General features: G+C 43.3%; 1 protein-coding gene across 12 annotated transcripts in view; it reads left to right on the plus strand.

Moving 5' to 3' along the window:
- The first annotated feature begins 1,931 nt into the window (after window positions 1-1,931).
- Window positions 1,932-16,708, plus strand: part of LOC148026779 (uncharacterized) — a 219,631-nt gene continuing 204,854 nt past the window's right edge. For 7 of the 12 annotated variants that reach the window (XR_015692898.1, XR_015692897.1, XM_087691294.1 and 4 more), the window contains exon 1: window positions 1,935-2,065. The gene's annotated coding sequence lies outside the window, so the exon portion shown is untranslated. Of the gene's footprint in view, window positions 2,066-2,157; window positions 2,181-2,633; window positions 2,658-16,708 lie in introns of those variants that run through there. The other 5 variants (XM_087691290.1, XM_087691285.1, XM_087691286.1 and 2 more) reach the window with 4 other exon arrangements.

Here is a 16,708-nt window from a genome sequence, read left to right on the forward strand (position 1 = left end):
TCAAGTAGACCTAGTTCTAAATGAAGAGTTCACAAAAGAGTGACAATGAGGGGCCAATAAAGTGACACTCAAAGATGCATTGTTTTAATGTTTTACAAAATCCAAAATATTAAAAAATTTACATGGCTCAATTGTTTGCATCATATTAATACTTATATGGAATACATAAACATTTATATCACATATTTAAGTGGCTTAAAAATACACATATTTTATGTTGAACGATCACTAAATTTGGGATGGGTTGTGTTCTACTTTTGTGGGTGCCATCTTCTTGGCCCCTTTACCAGTAGTTTGGAGAAGAAAATGATAAATCCAAGTCAAAAAATGACAACATTGTTCTTGTGAGGGTTTCCTAAATGGTTTTTACACAAGTAGGAGTTTTTGTTTTGGGAAGGAGGTCGAATTGATAGAGAGAGTAACAGAGAGAAAGAAAGGAGATGTTTTCCACTTGAGAACACACATGTAGCATGTTTTGATTGAAAACCTTTAAGAAACTAAAATGCACCAAAACCATACATATATCTTAAAATACCTAAGGGAGGCTCCAAACCTCCATGAGACCTCCCCCAAACCTACTATCCATCACACCAAGCAAAGTTTCTCCCCCCATTAGACATTGGATAGCCATCACATGATAATGGCCAGTAGAACTGGTGGTTGATAAATCGATAGCAAGTAGCTAGGCGGGATAGCCCCAATGGAAGGAGGCTGGGTGTGCCAATGGTGAGTGAAGAGGCACGAGCCAATGCCATGTGAGCACGAGGCATCACAGGCTTGTTGGTTTATGCTAGCATTTTGTGTGCACATTCTAGTTGGATTCAATCCTAGGGATGGCCCAATTGCTATCTGCCTCTCTCGTATGGGGGGCATTGGCATCCTAAAAACCATTGCATTAAAGAAAAAGTTGGTCAATGGTGGGCCAAGGTGACAAGCTGGCCAATGAGCTGACCCAATAAAAGGATTCAAAAATCTATTTTCGATTAATTATTTTTTACTTGACTATTTCTTCCATCCATCGACTTGGTTCCTTTTTGGATGAACATTAAAACATCAAAAAATAGATTATAAGTGGCTAGAGAGAGAGAGAGAGAGAGAGAGAGAGAGAGAGAGAGAGAGAGAGAGAGAGAGAGAGAGAGAGAGAGAGAGAGAGAGAGAGAGAGAGAGAGAATTGTAGAGAGAGAGAGAGAGAGAGAGAGAGAGAGAGAGAGAGAGAGAGAGAGAGAATTGTAGGAGAAATAATGTGAGGAACAAACTAGGAAAGCGCAATCATGTATCCCTCATGATGTTGCAATGTGCAGTTGAGCGTGAAGTTGTGGCACATAACGGCCTAGCATTCCCTATGCATGAGGAACACTAGCTATTTAAGTTTTTCTAAAAAGCCAAGGTGAACCTCCCTCTAGGGGGATGTTACTTATGTCTATACAAAAAGTTGAAAACCAACTTAGAAAGTGACAAAATTGACTTCGAGAAGCCATGTATCTCTTACATATATGGCCAAAAAAAAAAGCTATGGACTTTTGTTCAAAAAAAGAGAGGCTTAATGTAAAATAGGTTACTAGAATGTGCAAAAAAAAGAATATTCAAAATGTAAAGGAAAAAGTTAAAAACCCAAAACTTTACAAAACTTGCGTTATGACTAACGGGATGTAGCCCAAGTGTTTCGAGTGTGTGAGTGGGTATGTGAGTTCAAACCTTAGATATAACCCTGAGGCATCTTTCATCTTCCAAATTTCAAGCATTCTTTAAAAAAATGGCAAATCTATACTATTAGTTAAGGAGAGGTGGGGGATGGATGTCACGTGGCAGTCCCCCACCTCCCCCACAAGAAGAAAAAGAGAACGCGGGGGCCGGTGCTGGACGCGTGGCACGGCCCCCGCCTGCAAAAATCGTGCCAAGGGCAAGTCTAGGTAGTAGGCACGGAGCGCCTAGTAGGATTTAACAAAATGTTTTTGTGTCTGCTGCCAAAAAATGTATTTATCTTTTGTGCGAACAAAATGTACAGGACCATACTACAGAGCCTGTTATAAGAGGCAGCCTGGCGAAGCAGAAGAAAGAGGCGCAGGTAAATGATAGATTCTCTTCATTCCTTCGTCCTACCGTCTGCCATGTTATGCTGCCTATGTGAGATTATCAGTGATTCAGCGAGCTCTTGTGACGAATATAACCATCATTACTAGGTCTTTTTTAACTCCTTATATCTGTAGTAGGAATGTAGGCGAAGCAAAGCATTCGAAGCTACCAAGTACTGACTAATACTTCTGGACATGCCTTGTCCTGTCCAATGAATGCCCTTGAAACATTCATTATTATGATTACTACTACCAACTCTTGAGTATGATGATTACTACTTCCGGGCATGTTTTGTGTTGACCAGTGCCCTCGAAACAATCGTTATTGCTTGTCCTGGAAACACCAGACAAATTACTCACACGAACCCACCTACATTTTGGCAATATGAAACCATAGTCTTTCTGCAATTTCAGTTGAACTTAGTGTTTATTTAATGAGAACACATCCTTCTGCAGGAATTGAGAGCTAATCGACATTATGTAATACAACCGTTGGACAATCAAGTCGTTGTACTTGGTTATGAAACAGGAACCTAAGACTGAGGGTTGCTGCTCTTTAGCAACTTCACTTAGACACATTCCAATGTACGTCAGTTTCATCTGGTAACAGTTTTGATCTAGGGTGATGTTGGTTTAGTGGCTTACACTTACATTCCCTTTATCATAGCAAAAGAGTTCGTATTGACACACACGTATGGATGCTTTATTTAAAAGTTCCCATTGACATCCAATCTATTGTACTTCATTTTGTCCTCTACCTAGGTAGCATTAACTCTCATCCTACTCTCCTAATGCATTGGCTTATGGAAATATTGCATGTGGCGTGCCTCATTTGCGTCTTTGTACATAGTGGATTATTCATGTTTCTCTGAGGGGTTCTTGTTTTCTCTCTTTCCTTTTTACACATGGTATCTTAAGCGTCGACATTGAGTCTCTTGACATGCCATAGACAAGATGCAAGTGATAGAAGGCTTGCAATCTAATTCTCCATTAGTAGTAGATGTACATGCCATTAAACATGTTTTAAAGGAGTGTATGCCAAACAGCCTATCAATCAAGTTGCATGCACCACATGAAAGGAGTTTTAAAGAGGCAAAATAACAATGAAAATTGATATGTGCAATAAGGAAAGAAATGGAACAATCCTCTCTTGAGGTGAAAATAATAGACTTTGACTTTGTATCAAGTCATCAAGGCTTCATTGGGAGAGCCTTGGTAAAACATCAACATCATGTTAGGGAGATACTCTAAGATAAAGTATTGCTAGCTTGATTTGCTGATTGGTAATGAATTCCAATGTAGCTTTTCCATACACCTTTTGGGAAATTGCCAACCACATTAAAAGAGAAAACAAAAGGTTGATTGGACTAGTCTTTGATGCTTTTTAATGTTGTTGTTCTTTGTGCTACCCTACCGTGCTACAATAAAACTTAATCTCTAAAGCCTCATGACTCTTAAACCATTGATATAGTTGATAATCAATGAATCATGAAAGTATTTCAATGCTTGTGAATGTGTTTTTGGTTTAAGATGTATTTGTTTGAAATGTTTCAAGTAGTAGGACTTGCTATTTAATCACATATACATTAAACATACGAAAACATTTAGGGCCACATATTGTCTAGTTGAGGTATGATTGAACATTTAGGGCCGTAGCTAAGGGCAATCAACCTTATGTTTTCTTATCTGGGCTAGTTACCTAGTGGGACTTCTAACTTTTCTTATTTTTTCATTATCTACCTATCCAATGTTGGAGTCTTACCTCGATTTGGTACGGATACAACTCATTTGTTGAGCTGCTACCTTTTGATGCTCCATTGTTGAGAGTTCTGTCCTTGCATAGACACTCTGTACCTACCCCTAAGACATTTACCCTTTTTTTCCCAAGAAAAGAAAATTCTATTAATAGAGAAAGTCTCCCCAAATACAATAGGCAAAAATTTTGGGATTTATTGTAGCCCTTCTTATTCTACATAATCAAGAGGCTAAACAAATGCCTTAATGGTACTTGCAAACTTTAAAATCCAGTCATTGGGATACTCTTTGCTGGTCGTACTAGAAGATAAGCACGTCTACGTGATCATGCTAATACAATGGAGTTTGTTATGGCAGTATACACACTTGGTGATGAGGAGTTTGATTGTTTTGAGGATGCACAAGGGAGTGTGCATTGGATGGCAGCAATGCAAGCTGAATTTGATTCTATCTTGAAGAATCAAACATGGGATTTAGTTACATTGCCTCTTGGAAAGAAAGCCATTGGTACTAAATGGGTCTATAAGTTGAAAAGAAAAGCCGATGGATCCATTGATAAATACAAAGCCAGGCTTGTGGCAAAAGGCTATTCGCAAAAGAAGGGCATTGATTATGAGAAGACATTTGCTCCTACATTTCGTATAACCGCCATTAGGTGTATGGTTGCTTTGGCTGCTCATTATGGTTGGATTGTGCACTAGCTTGATATTAAAATTGCATTTTTACATGGGGAACTTCAGGAAGAAGTGTATGTACAGCAGCCCATGGGTTTTGCAGTTGAAGGATCTAAACACTTGGTATGCAAGCTGAAAAAGACTTTGAATGGTTTGAAGCAAGCTCCATGAGCTTGGTATGCAAAAATTGATATCTTTTTACTCTGTCAAGGGTTCATTAATAGCCCATCAGAGTCTACTTTTTACGTATGCAAAGAGAGGGGATCCTTGCTGCTCATTTGTCTTTATGTGGATGATCTTTTACTCACAGGGACACATGCTGATAAAATTTCAGTATTCAAGAAAAATTTGCAGCAAACTTTTGAAATGTTAGATTTGGGGCCCTTTGCATTACTATTTGGGCATTCAATCTATTCATGATGCTAGAGGCATTGGATTGTCACAGTCCAGGTATATTGGTAAACTCCTTGAGAGATTTAGCTTCCAGAATTGTAAACTAGTTAGCACATTGATGGAGATTGGACTCAAGGTGTCTTTGCATGATGACAATGATTTGTTTGACATTCATACATATGCTTCGGCAATAGGATGCCTCATTTATTTATGCAACACAAGGCCAGATATTCAGTTTGGAGTTTTAGGCCTGAGCAGATATATGCACAGCCCACACATGTCACATTGGTAAGTCATGAAGCATGTTTTTCGTTATTTGTAAGGTACTAGGACTCTTGGATTGCTTTATGCCAAGGGGAGATCATTGCAATTACATGTTTACAATGATTTAGATTGGGCTAGTGATTTTGATTCACGTCACTCTACAAGTAGAAACTGTTTCTTTCTTGGCTCATCTTACATTTCTTGGCTTAGTAAAAAACAATCCACTATTGCCACATCGTCTTGTGAAGTTGAATTCAAGGCAGCTTTCACTACTATAGTTGAATGTGTATGGCTGAGACTTTTGTTGGCTGATGTTGATGTATTTGTCACAAAGCCTACTACTTTGTTTACTGACAGTTAGAGTGCCATTGTAGTGGAATGGAACCCAGTGTTTCATGCATGCACGGAACACATAGAGATCTAGTATCACTTTGTCAGAGAGAGGCTACATACATGGGATATTAGTCTTGTCTACTGTCCTACCAACAATAATATGGTAGATATCTTCACCAAAGCTCTTCCTCATGGCAATTTGAAGCATTTCTCAATGCTTTAAATTTGGTCTCCTTTGGTGGATGATCCTTGTATGCTAATCACTTTTCACTCCAGGGGGGGTTGTTGGGTTTGACTCACGCCTACTCTCATAGAGGAGTATCAATGATCCGCAGTATGACACTGGGGCACTTTTTACTCTCTAGAAGAGAGGTTTTTTCCCCCAGTCACATTATTCTCTATTTGTATGTTTATGTTACATAGTTTGGTCACTTACCACACTTTACACACTTTCGAGTGTGAATTTACCTTAAGGCATTTACACAACCCTAAGTTGTAAGGGTTGTACTTTTTACTTTCACTAACACATTGAGAATTGTATTGTGTCAAGTTGTGTCTACACTTTCACTCTCCCTATTGACTACATTGTACTGAGCTTGGAGTTGCCATTCCCATCTTCAACAACTTGCCATTCCCATCTTCAACAACTTGCCATTACACTTGCCATTCCCATCTTCAACAAGCCATTGACTACATTGTACTGAGCTTGGAGTTGCCATTCCCATCTTCAACAACTTGCCATTACACTGCGTTGTTGGGGCCCATGATTAAACCTTGAGGTTTTGGGAGAGAGAGAGACATTGTGGCAAAGAACTAGATGAGTGGTCACAAAGAGTATGAGTACACACTTGTTTTTCCCTTTTTGAGAGGAGGAGCTTGTAAGGCTTTGCAAGCCTTGCCCTCAAGAAAGTGTAAGGGACGCAATGGACACTAATTTCCCTGTTTGGAATTGCATATAAGAGCCTAGCTAAAGCAATCGGTCTCAAACTATCTCGTCTTATGCCAGACTGCATTCACCCTACCTAGACAAGATTGTTCAGGAGTGTAGCATTCTAGATGCTATTTTTAGGTTTCGGGGATCCACAACTCTTGCACAATCTAGGAGCTAGGACTTCATTGTGCTACTTTTTGATTTAAAGAAGGCCTATGATAGAGTTGATTGGGAGTTTTTGGAGGGCACTATGTTGAGAATGGTTTTCTAGAGCAGGGTGAGAGGTTTAGTGGGTCTTTAGTCTTCAACTCACAACGAGGTTCTTATCGGTGGTTCCAAGGCGTGATTAATTTAAGACATATAGGTTTGTGAGATATGGATGCCCTCTTGCCTCTCTTTCCTCTTTATTTGTAGCAAAGGCCATGAGCTCATTTTTGAGGGATAGGGCTAAAAGTATCCGTGGCATTAGACTGCCCATCCCATAGTTTGAGGAGTTGTTGGATGTAGAGTTTGTAGATGACACAATTGTCTCTTGCGTGGGATGAGGATAACTTCAAGACCTTTGTAGCTACATAGAGTTTGTAGATGACATAATGGTGTACTTGGATGGGGATGATGAGACCTTCAGGGCCTATGTAGCTTATGGAGGTTTTTGGGAGAACCTTATCAATTGGGAACAGATCTTATGGATTTTGGGTTTGTGATACTCAATTGCTAGATTGGAGCCAACATGAGCATTTCGCTTAGGTTGTGGTGCTTAAGTGAGGTACCTTGGTTGTCATGTGGATATTGATATCACCTTGTAGTAGTAGTTGGCATTCCTATTCTTAAGCATAAGGCAAAAGCTATTATATTGAAGCACAATGATATTATCATTTGTAGGGAGGGTGGCAATGGCTAACGAGGTTCTACTTGCTACCATGTGGTATATTATCTCTTGTTGCACCTTGCTAGACCTAGGGGTGGTTTGATGAGCATTGACCTAGACAGTTAAAGTAGAACCCTAATGGTAAAGCTCATTGTGAGAGGCCTTCTTCCAAGCAAGGAGCCATGGAAGAAGTAATTGCCACGGAGATTACAGACTGTTGTTTCTATTGATGGAGAATCATGGCAGTCTAGCATCCAATAGATATCTCAACATATCTGCCTTACAAGACTAGGGAATGGACCATGGTCTTAAGGTCAAATTTGTTGCAGCTATTATTTGGGTTTGGAGAACCATATCTACAAGCCTTCACTAGATTGACCTAGCCATTGTTGAAGAAAAGTGGAGGCAACTACTTTTTTTACTTGTTTACTTAGGACAGAAAGAGATCATACTATTGGAGAGAGGACACATTTATCTTGGTGAAGGTCGTCCTTGTGGATAGCTTCTTTAATGGTAGTTTGCTTTTTCTGAGCTACTAGCTCAATTGCGTGCAGACAGAGGGTTTATGGTATCAAGGGGGTATTAAGGAGGTGGTATCCCTAGAGCGGAGGAGTGATACAAACACTTCTCAAATGTATTTTGGGCCCCACATCAAAGGATACATCCTTCTCATAGTGGTGGCTACTAGTGGAAAGAGTGTGTTTATTTTCTTAGTATAGGAAAATGGTAAGACTTAGGAGAGAGGATTTGAATAAGCTATAGGATGCTTTTTCCAGAGCATTAGGGTTGTGGCTCATTGTGTCATGACTTGGTATTTGTACCTTGACCCTGAGACATGCATGAGTGATGGCTAGAGGTATTGGGTATATAAGGGGCTGCCTCTTTAGAGACTACAGTGTGATTGTCACCAAGTGGTAATACTTTTTGCAGTTGCTTTCCTTATTTACTTATATATATACATATATTATTTTTGTTTTCTTTAGTTGCTGTTGCTTTTTACCCCAAGAGTTCTCTTGGATTAAGCTGGGATCTTTGCATGGCCAGAAGAGGCAGCCATTGGGACAAATTGGACTAATGGTTTGTCTCAGCCTTAGGACTGGTTCCATATTGAATGGACACTGAAGAATAGAATGCCAGTGGTTTGGGACTGTGTGCTTAGCCGTTGGAGATGGTGCAGGACAATGAGCCTGGCCAAGATAGAAGATGCACATGAGAGAATGCCCATGGAATACAAGTCACCGTAACTGAGCCACATTACACTTTTTGATGTGGTTGCAATGATAAAGTTTCTCAGAACAACTTGAGGAATGCAAGGGTCACCATCCCTAAAATTTAGGGAGTTACTATTTTTGGACCCTAGAATTTGTTCGCATCATTATCTTTATTTTTGCACGAGAATTAATTCTTTGGTTTGTTTCAAGGTCAAATTTTGCATCAATCATGGAGAATTTTAGACCGGAGGGCATAAATGGGAAAATTGTTACATGTATGTTATGTGGCACAAATTCCCGAGAGAGAGAGAGAGAGAGAGAGAGAGCATTTTTACGAAAAAAAAAAAAAGAGAGAGAGAGCATTAAAAAAAAAAACGTAATAGGCATGAGGGGCAGATCTAAGAGTGAAGTTTTGAGGACCTGAGGGTAGATAGTTGCAAATTCATCAACTATGGAGAGTACTTCTTTGTCTCTGACTCATGTACAGGGGTAGAGCTTGCTTCCTCTGGTAAACTCTCTCTCTATTCTCAGAGGAAATGCTCTGTATGATGGGTTGATTACAATTCAGTGTTTTCTTTGCACTTTTGCTGAGGCAAGAGCCTCACTGTCCAGGTTCAGGAGCAGTTGTTGGCTTCTCCAGTGCAGGAACTAAAGAAAGTGATGACCATGCCACACAAGAATAGGGTTTTTCAGCTTTGATTTAGTGTTGTTTGTGGGACTGTTTTACTGTTAGAATGATACCAGGGTAAAAGGGATGTTGTTCTGGATAAGCTGGACAATAAGAACAGTAAATATAGGGTTCTGCAGACTGCAATTCTGCACATGAATCATTGAGTTATGGTCATAGAAAATGCTTTCCTAAAAGGGATGTTGTTCTGGATATGTTGGACAGTAAGAACAATTAATACAGAGTTCTGTAGACTGCAATTCTACACATGAATTATTGAGTTATGGTCACAGAAAATACTTTCCTAAAAGGGATTGAGTTATGGTCACAGAAAATGCTTTCCGAAAAGGGATATTGTTCTGGTCATGCTATATTGTCTTTATGCAGTTGGGATTTACTCAGATAAGATGAAAACCAACTGTTCACAAGTTATGTATTTTGGAACATTTCATTTTTGTAACTTTCCATCTTTTAATTGATAAAGAAATACCAAGAGGGATGCCGGTCTTCAGGGCCAATCTGGTATTGTCGAGGGAGTGAGGTCTCTATTTGTGTGTGTGTGTGTGAAAAGACCAAGTGTTAATTGAAGGAACTACCGCTTTATGTGAGTCATACACCAGTTTCATGGTTCCATTTCCGGGATTTGAATTCTTTTCTGTAAGAATTTAAGCTCGGACAGTTTTGGGTGAAAAGGCCATACACACAGGTTTTACAGAGATTACATGACTAGAGAGATGGTAGACATGGACAAAGGCAAAGGAAAACTCCCCCATGAAGAAGAGAGTTGTTCTTCTGCCCATAGACACCGAAGAGTGAGTATTGGTACACAGGTGTTAGCACCTTCTAGAACCGAGATTGAACCACAGGATGAGGAGCAAGAGCAGGAGGACTTGTTTATGGCACAACTCCTCACTATGGTTGGCTCTTTCCAATAGCTTGTAAAGAATCCTCGGATGCAAAAATTTTTGAAGTCACATAATGAGGATTCTCAGGCTGAGTTATCACATCATACCATGGATTGCTAAAAAAGGCAAACTTCTAATGTGCATGAGCATGTGGAAAAGACACCAAACATGGAGATAGGTCTAGTGCAACAAGAAGCACAAGTACATGATCAGGGAGTGGATGGTCAAGGTAGTTATGGATAAGTGGCACAGCAAACTATTTCTTCTCAGTTTGCTACTTATCCTGGTTACTTTGGTGGTGGGTCAGTTTTTCAAGCAATGGCTGGATTACCCATTGGTTTATCAGGGATACTTGCCTAGAGGCCCACACGGAATGATACCATTGTAAACGCTCCAAACAACGTAGTATGCTTAACAATTATGATATTCGCTTGTTTTCGAGATTTAATATAAAAGAGAATGAACACTTAAAGCTGAAAATGAAAATTACTCACAAAATTACAGCCATGAAAATGTAAAAGTAATGGAGACAAGATTGAGGGTTGAAGATGGGCAAAATACCCCCCCCCCCCCCCCCCCCCCCGAAGGAATGCATTTCTGCTCAACCCAAGTCCCTTAGGGAAGAGCTCAGTTACAATCAACCTGAGAGTGAGGAGAAGTAATTCTCACTCTCACAAGATCATGCAAAGATGTATAAACACATATGCATTATCTATTATGCAATGATAAGAACCGATTTCTTTACAGTATGAGAGAAGAAAGAGGGGAAATCAGCCTTTCTTCATCGTTGATCAGCAGTACATGGATAGGGGTTGCTTCTTGTTGCTAAAATGGAAGAAAGAGCTCGAGAAGGAGGTGCTGTAATGAATTTACAGGCTTGCTGTCCTGTAAAATAGCAGTGATAGAAGAGGGAATACGGAAGAATTTGATAATGGAGAAGTGGGGGATGATGATGGGGATGGATGGGGCTAGTTTCTGGCTATCTGTGGGTGTTGTATATGAGTTTACAGCAAAGAAGAATGATGCTGAATGAAGAAAAACGAGCTCTTATTTATAGGAGAGGGAAGAGCTAGTACAAAAGGGGAAAGTGGAGTAGCACAAGACAAGTGTCCAGCCACATGTCATGAGATGTGACAAGTGGTGGGACACTTGGAAACTTGTGTGATAAGTGTCTTGACACTTGTCTCTTCTCTATGGCCTTCCTTTTTGGGCTGAATACTGTCAAGAATAGAAACAACCAAATTTAGTAAGCACAGTTAGAGTACAGAATTTACTATTTTTAAAATGACATCCCTATTTTTTAGGACTAGCATTTTTAGGCTAATTCGAGGCTCCTAAAATTTAGGGACCCCCCCAATATCGGTGTCATATGAAAGCTTTTTCTGTGTACATTGCAAAAACAGTATCAGAATTTGTCAGAGTGCAGCGGTGCGGAAGCGTAGGACTGAGAGAGAGAGAACGCAGAGAGAAAAAGGGAGAGAAAGAGACAGTGTACAATGAAGATCTGCTGTATAAAGAATGCTGAATACAAAGATATACACGGGCGCAGTGCGCTGGACTGCGTGTCTCCACCTTGACGATGCGACCTGCTGTCCACCTCGAAGTCTGCTGCAGCCTGCACTGTCTGCTGTCTGAAATTTGTGAACAGAGACAGAAATCTGCACGGCACCGGTCTGTAATCTGCGACAGAGAAGAATGGGTAGACTGCTGAAGTCGTCGACAATAAATAGGCGAAAAACCACCTAGAACGGGGCGCCAGAAATAGGGCGCAGCCTGGTAAAAACGGCTGCAGGCAGTCGAACTGCCACGTGGCAGTCCGACTGCACAGTCCGACTGCAGCTGCTGGTCCGACTGCTGCTGCTGACTGTGCAGCTGCCTAAACAGGCTATGATCTCTAACACCCCCTCTCAGAGCCTGGACAGGGCAGAAGCCTGAGGGATCGGGAATGTTGCCGAAGTAGAGCCTGAGGAAGCGCCTTCGTAAACAAATCCGCAAGATTATTCTCCGTCTTGCAATACTCCACAGTGATGGTCTCATCCAGAAGCTTTTCTCGGATGAAGTGGTACTGGATCTCAATGTGCTTCGTCCGGGCATGAAAAACAGGATTCCTTGCCAAGGCAATGCAACTCTCATTGTCACATCGCAGCAATGTAGGACGAGTCTGGGGGCACCCAAGCTCCTCCAACAATCTTCGAAGCCACACAACCTCGCATGTGGTGGAAGATGCGGCCCGATACTCCGCCTCAGTCGACGAAAGGGCTACCGTGGGCTGCTTCTTGCTACTCCATGAAATAACACCTGCACCCAAAGTAAAGCAGTAACCTGTTGTAGACCGTCTGTGGTCCACGTCACCAGCCCAATCCGAGTCGCTCCAACCTGCAAGTACAAGATTTGACCCATCTGTCCCTGCGGGGTAATGAATCCCCAAATCAGACGTCCCCCTTAGATACCGAAGTATCCTCTGAGCAGCCTGCCAATGCACCGTCTGAGGTTCACTCATGAACCCTGCCAAGAGCCCAACAGCAAAACATAGATCAACCCTCGTGTTGAGAAGCCAAATCAAAGACCCTATCAACTGTCGATAGCGGGAAGCATCCGCCAAAGGAGAAGCTGAATGGGAAGTGGCCTTCCAGTTCGGATCCATAGGAGTAGAGAGGGCCCGACAATCTTCCATCTCAAAAGTCACCAAGAGCTCCTGTACATATCTCTGTTGGGAGAGAAAGATCCCCCTCTGAGACTGTTAAATCTCATGGCCTAAAAAGAAATGGAGTAGCCCCAAATCCGTCATCTCGAACGTCCGATGTAAAGCTGACTTTGTCTCCTTGACCTGCTGTGCATCATCACCTGTGACAATCAAATCATCAACATATAATACAAACAGCACACAACCATCCTCGGAAGTGTGAACATACAGCTGCGGATCGGCCTTGGACCGCCGATATCCCAACTGAGTCTGGAGGAACGAATCAATCTTCTCGTTCCAAGCTCGCGGGGCCTGCTTGAGACCATACAGGGCCTTCTTCAACCTGTAGACTTTCCCATCTGAAGAACCAAAGCCAGGAGGCTGCTCAACGTAGATCTCCTCCTTCAAATCACCATTCAAGAAGGCCGACTTCACATCCAGCTGATAAACAGGCCATCTCCTATGGCCAGCCAAAGCAAGAACAGCTCTAATGGTTGCCATACGAGCTGTAGGGGCAAAGGTGTCATGACAGTCAATCCCTGGGCGCTGGGCAAAACCCTTAGCAACAAGGCGAGCCTTGTGCTTATCCAAAGTACCATCACTGAGATATTTGGTCTTGAAGACCCACTTGACTCCAATCACCTTCTTCTTCGGGGGGCGTGGCACAAGTGACCAAGTGCCATTCCTCTCAATAGCCTCCAACTCAGCTTCCATAGCTTTCTTCCATGGGGCGGACTGTAAAGCCTCCTTCACGGAGGTGGGCTCTCGATCCTGCATAACTCGGGACATCAAACAATAATTGGAGCAAACAAGCTCCGAAGAATGCGCCTGGTGCCTCCGTGACCGCCGCGGACCATCCTGCGGTCCCCACTCCTTAGGAACCCCCTCGATCCCTGAATCACGGAGTGTGTCACGGGCCCAGCGAGGAGGAGGCCGAACCTCCCCTCGTCGTTCTCCATCAGTAGAAGACTCTGGAATGTCCACCGGTGGTAACTCCTCAGAAGGATCCGGTGGAACAGTAGACTCTGTGTCAGAAACAGAATCATAATCAAACGGCACAGGCTCCAGTGGAACTGTAGAAGGAGCCAAACTCTCCCCTGGATCTCCAAGAACAGGATGCTCCTCACCCGTTGAAGAAGCCGGAACCTCCACAAACCGTACATCACGGCTAGTATATACATCCCGCTTGACGGGATCATACAGTCGGTAGCCTTGGGACTGAGAGCTATAGCCAACAAATACCTGTTTTCGGGAAGCCGCTTCAAATTTGTCACGGTGAGCCTTGGGAATGTGAACATAGGCATCACACCCAAAGACCCGAAAGTAAGAAACATCTGGCTGCGTCCCAAAATAAGCCTCAAATGGAGTCATCCCTTCCACGGCCGAAGTAGGGGATCGATTAAGGATGTGGACTGCAGTAGCCACAGCCTCGGCCCACAAAACCTGAGGGGTCTGTCGGTGCTCCATCATGGTGCGCGCCATCTCGATCACACTGCGGTTCTTCCGTTCTAGAATACCATTTTCTTGAGGAGTATTGGTATTGGCAAACTCCTGGTGAATTCCTCTATCTGCACAAAACCGAGCAAATTCATTAGACACAAATTCACCTCCCTTGTTGGATCGCAAGGTCTTCAACTTCCGGCCTGATCGATTCTCCTCAAAGAGAAGCCAATCCTTGAAGTGAGAGAAAGCTTCTGATTTTAGTGTCAAAAAATAGGCCCATGTCATCCTGCTATAGTCATCCACGATCAGCATGAAGTACGAGCTCCCACGCAGGGACTCATTCCTCATAGGGCCACATAGATCCGTAGATACTAGCTCCATCGGTGAAGTAGACCGCCGCGAAGCTGTGTGGGGAATGGCATCCCGATGTTGCTTCCCCCGTATGCAGGAGACACATGGATGCTGGCTCACCAGTATATCCGGCAACCCTCGAACAAGCTGTCCACGTGACGCCTTCCGAAGATAGTCATAGTTCAGGTGACCAAACCGAGCATGCCATAATTCAGACTGTGACTGTGAGGTAAGAAGAAGAGAAGAGAGGGCAGTGGAAGACTTCAGTTTGTAAATGCCGTTCTCCTCATATCCAGATGATAGAACCTTCCTCGATTCACGATCAAGGACTCGCACAGTAGAACTGTCAAATTCCACCAAAAGACCAAGGGAGCAAATCTTATGAACTGAAAGGAGATGGTACCCTAATCCTGGTACATGCAAAACCTCTGAGGTATGGGTGCCACCTCGTCCATCCGGAATAAGCTGCATCTTACCCCGACCTGCAATAGAAACTGAAGAGCTGTCTCCAATGAGAACCTGCCCACGCGAAGGTCGCAGCTGGGCAACACTATCTGATGAAGGAGTCATGTGCCGTGAGGCACCACTATCAATAATCCACTCTCGAGATTGGGGAGCCGCCATCGCAGCATCAGAAGCATTCGGTGAAGCGTCCTCAATGACAACTAAATGTAGAAATGCAGCTGATGAGGGTGCAGCCACCACTCCAGAATCCTTGGTTTCCTTCTTCTTGGTGTCCTTCGAGTCTTTGTCAGGGCAATCCTTCTTCCAATGGCCAGTCTTTCCACAAATATGGCATGTGGAGTCTTTGTCCTTGTCCTTCTCCTTGTCCTTCTTGGACTTGTTATCCCCCTTCTTCTTTTGGTCCTTCCCCTTCTTCTGAGAGGCTTGACCTGTCAACGCCTCCGTCTTGGAAGCATTCTGTCCCTTTAACTGTTCCTCTTGGTCCAAGACCATAGGAACCAACTCTTCCCACCGAAGAGTAGACTCTCGCCCCGAAGCAATAAGGGCAGAGTAAAATGTACCGAATCGTGGCGGCAAATGGGACAAGAGTGTGATCGCCATGTCTTCGGAGGAAATTGGCTTCCCCGCATTCTGAACCTGCATCTGTAGCTGCCTTAGCTTGTTAATGTGTTCCCTTAGCGAAGAAGACTTATTGACGGACAAGGTCCGCATCTGTACCTCCAAAGAAACCCTCTTCATCAGGGTCATCCAATTGTACATTTGATCAAGCTCCAGCCATATCTCACGAGCCACCGTCAAGTGCTCCATGTGAGCGATCACGGCTGTAGTGCATGATAGAAAGAGAAAGGATCGAATCCTGGCATTCAGTTTGTCCCAATGAGACTGGGCCCTGGCCAACTCCGCACGAGCATCGGAAGAGAGTTTGGACTCATCTCTTACCGAAGGCCGGTCAATATCTTCCTGTACCAACTCCGCCAAATCATAGGACTCAAGAATGGCCAACATCATAACGCGCCAAATGCGGTAGTTGTCGCCGTCGAGCTTCTGATCTGTAGGAAGAGCCGGTAAGACAGGCACCTTCCGGTCCATAATCGCCTGGAACTCCAAGTCCATCTCTGTAGACATCTTCACCTGCAATGCCTTCTCAAACGCAAAAGCAGCCCCCTCTGACTGAGTAAACTCAGCCTGCTAAGGCTCTTCCGCGTCCCGAAGCTTCTTCACCCGCCGGAGGCGATGAAAAAGCAAAACCTGCACTTTTAGGTTGAAAACTCAAACTTCCTCCGCGTCAAACAGCAGTAAACAGCAGCAAATCCACCACCTGTACTCCTTTCCTGTGCGCCCACACTCGTTTCAGCCTTGTTCCAAGGCGCAGCCCTCCTGTCTGCCCTTAAACGCAAAAAACGCAAATTTGTGTCGCGATGGAATCTCCTTTTCAGGTTGATTCTGCGCTTAGTCAGCCCTCAAACACTGCTCTGATACCATGTCAGAGTGCAGCGGTGCGGAAGCGTAGGACTGAGAGAGAGAGAACGCAGAGAGAAAAAGGGAGAGAAAGAGACAGTGTACAATGAAGATCTGCTGTATAAAGAATGCTGAATACAAATATATACACGGGCACAGTGCGCTGGACTGCGTGTCTCCACCTCGACGATGCGACCTGCTGTCCACCTCGAAGTCTGCTGCAGTCTACACTGTC

The sequence above is a fragment of the Lygodium microphyllum genome, chromosome 13, assembly GCF_053477565.2.
Source record: "Lygodium microphyllum isolate KBCC chromosome 13, Lygodium_microphyllum_v1.1.10, whole genome shotgun sequence".
Lineage (NCBI taxonomy): Eukaryota > Viridiplantae > Streptophyta > Polypodiopsida > Schizaeales > Lygodiaceae > Lygodium > Lygodium microphyllum.